Consider the following 9,148-nt stretch of genomic DNA (forward strand, 5'->3'; position numbering starts at 1 on the left):
TCGACAAACAGAAATGTTGGAGAAGTCTGACTGTCCAGTGTGACCGGGGGCAATTTAAGTGGGTTGTAAATGTTTGTCATGAGTTGTGAATGTAAAGAAAACAACAACAAAGGAAAGATGTATACAACAGAAACGGTTGAGGTGAAAATATATATTGCAAATGCCTGAGAGGTACTATAGTATAATAGTGTACACTATAGAGGGTCCTCGTGGGATGGTACCGTCTTAACTGTGTGGGTGTTCTTCTGTGTGTGATGGTGCCATGTTGCCTTAGAGGCCTCTCTCTCTGTCTCTGTCTCTCTCTCTCTGTCTCTCTCTCTTTCTCTGTGTCTCTCTGTCTCTCTCTGTCTCTCTCTCTCTCTCTCTCTCTCTCTTTCTCTGTGTCTCTCTGTCTCTCTCTCTGTCTCTCTCTTTCTCTGTGTCTCTCTGTCTCTCTGTCTCTCGATCTCTGTCTCTCTCTGTCTCTCTCTCTCTCTTTCAATCTCTCTCTCTTTCTTTCTTTCTTTCTCTCTGTCTCTCTCTCTTTTTCTCTCTGCAGGGGAGTCACTAGAATGCTCCTGCTAGAAAGGACGCCAAAGTCATTAGACGGTCATGTTGGGGAAGACAGAGTTGTAACCCTAGGTGACACCTCAGCCATCTTCCTCTGGCTGCACGGTTACGGTCAGGGATAAGATTGTGGTCAGGGTGAACGGGGTAGGATTCAAACCATGCTTGCGGTCAGAAAGTGCCGTTCATACCGGCATCCTCTCTACCATGGCCAGATAGTAACACAGAGTACTCCTGTCTTCTCTAGCATGGCTAGACAGTGACCTCCCTCTCTCCGGGGACTGTCATGTGACTTCCGGTGTTTCTGTGTGCCATTGTGGTTTGTGTCTCTCAGAGGCGTCTGAAAGGAAAATATTGTTTATGATGATCGTGGGGTATGTATAGTGCAAAGAGTTTTTATGATGATCACATTGCAGAGCGCGAACATTGGACGAAAACAGACTGACTGACCGACCAAACCAATGATGAACTGTATATAGTAAGATATAGAACCCTCTCATGTACATAGATTGACTGTCAGTAGATTGTACGAACGTGTACAAAGGAGATTGTTGTACAGCTGCAATACTACATACAAACTATACATTAGGGTAGTAGTCAGTTTCACTATGTTTCAATTTAAACTTTCGTGGGAATTTTTTGGGGATTTGCTCATCTATATATTTTTGGAAAGGGCATTGTATGAGGAATCAGAAAATATATGTTTCCATTTGCACAGATGTCTGAAAGGCGGCCATCTTGGCATTTACAAAATGGCCGCCATAATACACACGTTTTGTAATATCTTGGCTTCTAAATAAGCTAGAACATTGATTTTAACTGCTAAACCTACATTTTCAGGGTCAAGGAATCCAATGGTTGTAGTTACAAAGCTATAAAGTTATATCATCCCATAAAAATGTGTAACTTATACTTTAAGACATTTTATTTTTTCTATTACTTCCATACGTGAGTCCACAGACCACAGTATGATCATGACAACCTCCTGCATTAGATAGTCTCGATGTTATGATTTAAACTTTTGTTGGCTTTTTGGGGGGATTTGCTAATCTATACATTTTTGGATGTTATGGCAACAGCCAGCAACCAGTAAGGCAATACAGAGGCAGGTAAATCTTTAGCCTAATGGCATATTTAATGATAAAAATAGGGAATGAAACAAAAGAAATGAATGGGAGGAATGTGGGGAGTGTATGGTGTGCTGGTTGTTCTGTTTGTGGGATGTGTATTTACTCTATGTGTAATGACAGGCGGGTTGTGTCTCTTGACTATGTATAAGCGTTTATGCTATGTGTGATGTGATAAGTGAATGGCGAGTCCAATGCGTCGCCAATGTGAGCTGGGCTGTTAGATTAGTTCATCATCATCACTTTCGTGCGTCACGGCTTGGGAATCGTCATCGTTCTGGCACTGGCTGCTGCACTGATACATGTCGGTACAGGCTAATTTCTTAGCTCTGCATGAACATCTGCCAGAAGAACAGTCAGTTTTGCATTTGCATTGTACCATCTCAATGATGGACTTTGGGGCTGGGAGGATGTCTGTGGTTGTTGGTTTAAGCATGCCATCCTCATGTTTGGAGTACCCATTTTGCAGGGGATCCAATTGTGGATCCTGCAGAGCAATGGCTGCCTGTGCCCATACTCTTGTTTGCACATGGACCCTCAATATGTGCTGCTTCAGAGCTCCAAGTGTTGGAGGGAGCTTGTCACTCTCTGCCCTATGGTTGCAGAAGAGGTGCCATTGCAGTTGAGGGATTGTGCTTATGCTGATGCCCTTGGGTGAGTAAGCTGCACACACAAAGGAAGCCAGTGTTGACAGCATTCCCTCTGTCACTTCTGCGTCACCCAAAAGCATCTGCAGAGCATCGATGACATTTTCATCTGCTTTGAGGTAGATCTGCAGCCACGTTGCCTTGCCTATACGGGAGAACCTCCCTGTGTTGTCGGCCCCAGTGAACGCATGGAATGCTGGCAAAGCCTTTACTCTCTCTGTACCTAGAGCCTGCCACAGTGGTTTAATCTGCACAACACCAGATGCCATATAAATGGACGTGTTCGTCAGCAAAAGATGATAGTTTGCTATGACTAGCACTAGAACGTCTGTGTCTGAGGAGATGAACACCAACTGTGCATAAGATTGGTTTCGCTGTGATGCTAGCACAGCCTGGTGGATCAGCAGTGTGTCTGCTTCTTCGTGGTTGTTGTCCTCAAAGACCAGGTCTTTGTTGCTCCTAGTGTGCCAGAAGCAGACGTGATGATCAGCTTGGAGGATCCCTGTTGTACTCTAGAGTTTTGGCAGCAAGATAGTCAGTCAGATCAAGCCTTCGCTTTGTCATGTGAGAGGAACCTGCTCATTGGGACGTGTTTGATGTTGGTGTCATCTCTGACTTGATATTGGATAGAAGCTTTTCCTTGTCTTCGTTTGTCTCTGGTTGTACACTCTTCAGAGAATCTGCCCTGTATGTGTCGAACACAAGGATGATTTCATCATAATCTCGTGTTAGTGACATCAGTCTGTCATTGAAGCAGCCACTCAGATCCTTGACTGTCACTACAGTGGCTGGTTTTTTGCTCAGCTTCTGCACAAGCACCATGCCATCCACCAGTACTATCTTCCGACTTGGCTGATCAGTAGATTTGGGGTCTGTGAATCCTGTATCCATTGCATCTTGGTGGGTAGCACTTCCAGTTTGAAGCGGCTGATGTCTTCATAGAGTATGTCTTCTCTTGTCAGCTTGTCGAGAAGATGGATTAACTTGGACTTGTCATGGCATGGCAGGATTGTTCCATCAGGAGCGAACAGTGCCCTTGGTGTCAGAGTGAATTCATAGTTTCCTATGGCCTCTTTCAGGTTGATGTCTCGGTTTGTCCTTGGTCTCCTTCAGATCACAGTATTGTCTCTGAGTTTCACTGTAATCTTCTTGTTCCCAGACAGGAACATCTTGTTGTTCACTTTCTTCACAGGGCCCAGAGGCTGACATCTCCATTGATCAGCTCTGACACGTAGTCTTCATACAACTTCTGGCCAGTGACATCAGCATTCAAGATCTGTGGTACATACTCATCTGGGATATAGGCATGCGTGATCACATTGTGCAGCCTGTCACTTCAGTGGTAAAGGGGTTCCATGACTGAGTATGGCTGCTTTGATCTTGTTGATTGTACAATGTGCCCTCTTGATTGCACTTGGCCCAAGTTCATGGTGCTGTGTGCTTCTGTCAGCTTCCATGTCAAACTGACTCTTGAATTATTTTGACAGACGTGAAAGTTCTGGTGTGACCAAGAAAAATCTCTGTCTGGCATTGTTGGAGATGCCAATGATCCAGAGCGAATCTTACCATAAGGTTCCCATGAGATTCCATAGAATGCATGTGGGTCATTTTGGACTCACATAGTAACAAAGTAAAGAATAACGAAGTAATAGAAAAACTACAATTTCTTAAAGTATAAGTTACACATTTTTATGGGATGATATAAAAATAAAAAAAAGCTTTGTAACTACAACCATTGACCTGAAAATGTAGATTTAGCAGTTAAAATCAATGTTCTAGCTTATTTAGAAGCCAAGATATTACAAAACGTGTGTATTATGGCGGCCATTTTGTAAATGCCAAGATGGCCGCCTTTCAGACATCTGTGCAAATGGAAACATTATATTTTCTGATTCCTCATACAATGCCCTTTCCAAAAATGTATAGATTAGCAAATCCCCAAAAAATTCCCACGAAATTATATAACAAACCTGACTATAGGGAGGGGGGGGGGGGAATAGTGTTTGTCAGAAGGGAAAGAGAAAAGTGCATCCGCCTATTAACAACTAACCCTACTACGGTATTAAGAGACGCTCCGGGATTTTTACAGCATGTTAGCCACTAGGTGTAAAATTAGCGCTCACAAGCTAAAGACGGGTCCCTGAAATAGACTAGAATTCTCCAGAAATTCCCTGATTGGAAGACAACCCGCGCCGACGAGCAAACGCTTTCTACCATGAACCGTTATAGCCGAAACAGAAATCCTGTGGTGTCTCTTTAAGATCATACAGTATAGCGTCCATTTTGTAAGTGCACCAATCAGAGACTTGTTGACCTGTATGAGCCTATGCGACCGTGCGCTTCGTCAGCCAATCACGGCAGAGCTAGAGCACTGAGAGAAGGCAACAGATCTGACAGACCTAATGGATCTCTCTCTGTCTCTCTCTCTCTCTCTCTCTCTCTCTCTCTCTCTCTCTCTCTCTCTCTCTCTCTCTCTCTCTCTTTGTCTCTCACTCTGTCTTTCTCTCTCTCTCTCTCTCTCTGTGTCTCTCTGTCTCTCTCTCTCTCTCTTTGTCTCTCACTCTGTCTCTCTTTCGATCTCTCTGTCTGTCTCTCTCTCTTTCTGTCTCTCTCCTCGCCCCCTCTCTCTCTCTCTCCCTCTCTCTCCCCCCCTCTCTCTCTCCCCCTCTCTCTCTCTCCCCCCCTCCCTCTCTCTCTCTCCCCCCTCTCTCTCTCCCCCTCTCTCTCTCCCCCCTCCCTCTCTCTCCCTCTCTCTCTCCCCCCCCCCTCTCTCTCTCCCTCCCCCCCCCCTCTCTCTCTCTCTCTCCCCCCCTCCCTCTCTCTCTCTTACCAGCTAGGGAGATCACTGGATCCCTCTGCCCGTGCCAATCACTGTAACCATCAGCTGCTGTTAATAAAAAGGAGATCTCTTTTCTACTCTGTGGTTGGTGTCTGTTATTTAGGACTGCTGCTGTAGCTGATGGCAGATGGGAGGTGAAAATAGTCATTTGCATATCTTGACAGTGGGGGTGTAGGGATTTGCATATCGTATCCGCGAGGGTAGAGTAGGAAGGATGAGAGGGAGAGAGAGGGTGAGAGAAGAGAGAGAAAGGGAGAGAGAGAAGAGGGAGGGAGGCAGGGAGAGAGAAGAGAGAAAGAGGGAGAGAGAGAGAGAGCGAGTGGGTGAGAGAAGAGAGAGAGGAAGAGAGGATGAGAGAAGAGAGAGAGAGAAATGCTTCACAGGGTGTTATAAGCTCACAGGGATGTGTGTGAGAGGAGACATGGCAGGTGCTGTACATCGATAAGTGTACCGTCTGCTTGTGGCCAGCAGAGGGAGCAGTTGAACAGGGAACACACAGGGACTCAGAGGGGCGGGGTCCTGGACTGGGGGGATTACCACCGGACTACACTGTTCCTGCTCAGACGTTCTCCTTCAACAACAACCAAGGTGGACGCCTAACCAGGCCCAACCAGGCCTAACCAAGGCCCAACCAGGCTTAACCAGCCCAGCCCAGCTCGGCCTAGTTCAGGTTGACTCTGTCAAGTGAATCAGTCGTCACACTGTACTTATCACTATCATGTTTTATGTCACTATTTACACTCCTGGTTAGACGCTAAACTGCACTTCGTTGTCTGGTTGTACTTGTACTCTGCAATGACAATAAAGTTGAATCTAATCTAATTTAATGTAATCTAATCTAATCTAATCTAATTGAATGTAATCTAATCTAATCTAATTTAATGTAATGTAATCCAATCTAATTTAGTCAGAGTGGAGGACTAGTAAAGCCATGCTTTCAGTGGAGGTCTGATGGAGGCGTTGTTACTCTGACGCTCATTAATTCCCAGAGGAAGTTGGGAGTGCGTCCGATGGTCTACTGTGGTGTCCTTTCCTGGTGTCCTCTCACTCTCAGCAGCTGGGGATAACTGGGGCCTGGGGCCGGGTGGGCAAGGCCTGGGGCCGGGTGGGAGGGGCCTGGGGCCGGGTGGGAGGGGCCTGGGCCGGGTGGGAGGGGCCTGGGGCCGGGTGGGAGGGGCCTGGGTCTGTCTGTCCTCACACACACGTCCTTGACTACAGAAAACTCCTCAAAGGCCAGAACTTTGTCAAAGACAAACAGAGGTGACTCGCCTCACTCTGGGTGTGTGTGTGTGTGTGTGTGTGTGTGTGTGTGTGTGTGTGTCTGCTTGCTTGTGTGTGTGTCTGCTTGCTTGGGTGTGTGTCTGCTTGCTTGTGTGTGTGTGTGTGTGTGTGTGTCTGCTTGCTTGTGTGTGTGTGTGTGTGTGTGTGTGTGTGTGTGTGTGTGTGTGTGTGTGTGTGTGTGTGCGTGCGAGCATGGTCAAACCCAGAGTACTAATTCTGGGTGTAGCTGCAGGGGGAGAGAGAGTCTCTGGTGATCATCACTCACCCTGCCCCACATCCAAAGATAGAGGGAGGGAAAGAGAGGGGGAAGATAGAGAGAGAGAGAGAAAGAGGACGAGCTAGAGGTTAGAAAGAGGGAGAGAAGCAGGCCAGGATCATGCATCATCCATCCTCTTGTCGTTAGCGCGCTTTGCCTGTTTGGGCCACCAGAGGGCAGTCACTCCTCCGTTTCTCTCCCCCACTCTACTCCTCCTAGCTATCTTCTACCCCCCCCTCTCTCTCTCTCACTCTTCTCTCTCTCTCTCTCTCTCTCTCTCTCTCTCTCTCTCTCTCTCTCTCTCTCTCTCTCTCTCTCTCTCTCTCACTCTCTCTGCTCTCTCTCTCTCTCTCTCTCTCCTCTCTCTCTCTCTCTCTCTCTCTCTCTCTCTCTCTCTCTCTCTCTCCTCTCTCTCTCTCTTCTCTCTCTCTCTCTCTCTCTCTCTCTCTCTCTCTCTCTCTCTCTCTCTCTCTCTTCTCTCTCTCTCTCTCTCTCTCTCTCTCTCCTCTCTCTCTCTCTCTCTCTCTCTCCTCTCTCCCTCCATCCCTCAGAAGAGGAGGGTGTTGTCGTCCAGGAAGCTGAAGGCGCAGGATCATGTAGTCGTGTTCTCCCCGGCGATAGAGAGATGACTCCGTCTCCGGCTGTCAGCGGGGATTCTTCTGCCGTAGCTCCGTGCCTCCTCTCAACAGCATCCCGTTCACCACGTCACCTGTATCAGCCCTCTGTGTCTGTGTGTGTGTGTGTGTGTGTGTGTGTGTGTGTGTGTGTGTGTGCTGTGTGTGTGTGTGTGTGTGCGTGTGTGTGTGCGTGTGTGTGTGCGTGTGAGCCTGCTGCGTCTCTCCCTCCGTAAACACGACTGAAATACAAAGACTGTGATGTTTCATTCATTACGTCGGCCCCCTGTATGAATAATGTATGGCTCGTTGATATGCCACGAGGTATTTCGTGTCTCTCACTCATACACACCCACGCACGCGCGCGCGCACACACGCACACACACACACACTCCCCTTCCTCCCTGGGATCTCTCTAAGTTAATATTTTGTGCTGCTGATTTGTCATTCTGCATTCAATCTTCGATGTACAGAGAGAGAGAGAGAGAGAGAGAGAGAGAGAGAGCAGAGAGAGAGAGACGAGACGAGAGAGAGAGAGAAATGAGAGAGAGAGAGAGAGAGAGATGAGTTCTGCCTGTTTAAAGGTCATTAAATGAGTGTTATTGTAACCTCTGTTCCAGGACCAGTTAAACCAGGGCGACTGCCTGTTTACTGTAACAGCCTCCACACGCTGGACACAGCCTCATTCCGAAGGACAGACTGAGAGCGCGCACACACACACACACACACACACACACACACACACACACACCAAAGTGCGTCTGAGAAACAAGCACTTCAAAGTTAGTGTTGCGTGTGTGTACGCCATCTCATAGATACCTGCTCCTATCACCAGGAAACTAGAGCAAGTGTGTGTGTGTGTGTGTGTGCGTGTCCTCTGAGAATGTTATCTTCATAAATCCACACAGCTGGGAAATAGCAGAGAGGGTGGGAGGACTCCACTTTAATGAACTGAGCGCGCGCGCACGCACACGCGCACAGTGTCAGCAGCTACTGGCTCTGTGGGTGTGTCTCCACACGCAGCTTTGATTGGCTGAGGGCAGAGAACGCAGGCGTGCCATTGGCTGGGAGTACATACTGTGTGTGTGTGTGTGTGTGTGTGTGTGTGTGTGAGAGAGAGAACAGTGTGTGTGTGTGGTGTGTGAGAGAGAGAGAGAACAGTGTGTGTGTGTGTGTGTGTGTGTGTGTGTGAGAGAGAGAACAGTGTGTGTGTGTGTGTGTGTGTGTGAGAGAGAGAGAGAACACTGTGTGTGTGTGAGAGAGAGAGAACAGTGTGTGTGTGTGTGTGTGTGTGTGTTTGTGTGTGTGTGTTGTAGCCATTCTGTCTGTGAGGACATCATGGAAGGTCCCTAGATGATGTCATGCTGATCCAGAGAGGTACGCTCACCTGCGACTGCTTTCAATATGAAACAGGAACACACACTACACTATCAGCCAGGTTTACCCACCACACAACACCACACACACACACAGCTGTTTGAGGGCATGTCTGAATGGTCAGCATGTAAATCCCCAGTGCTCAGCTCAGCAGAGAGGAAACAGAACTTTCCTCCATTTTACCACCAGCGTCATTATTACCAGCAGCCAAAATGGAGTCTGATAAACCCCTGATGGAGAGAACCTGAGTTTCATCAGGACCGGAGAGAGAGAGCGGGACTGATCCGGGAGACATGAACGATTCCACACACACACACAAACACGAGGTAGATCATGGTTTTATCTGTTATTGATTAACTATAAAATATTCAGTTACTAAAACGGTTGAAAAGAAAACACTGATAAAGTCTGTTGCTTTCTGTAAAAAAAAGAAAAAGAAAAAGGAAAAAAAAGATCAAAGA

Source organism: Nansenia antarctica, assembly GCF_963989245.1.
Source record: "Nansenia antarctica genome assembly, chromosome: 2".
NCBI lineage: Eukaryota > Metazoa > Chordata > Actinopteri > Argentiniformes > Microstomatidae > Nansenia > Nansenia antarctica.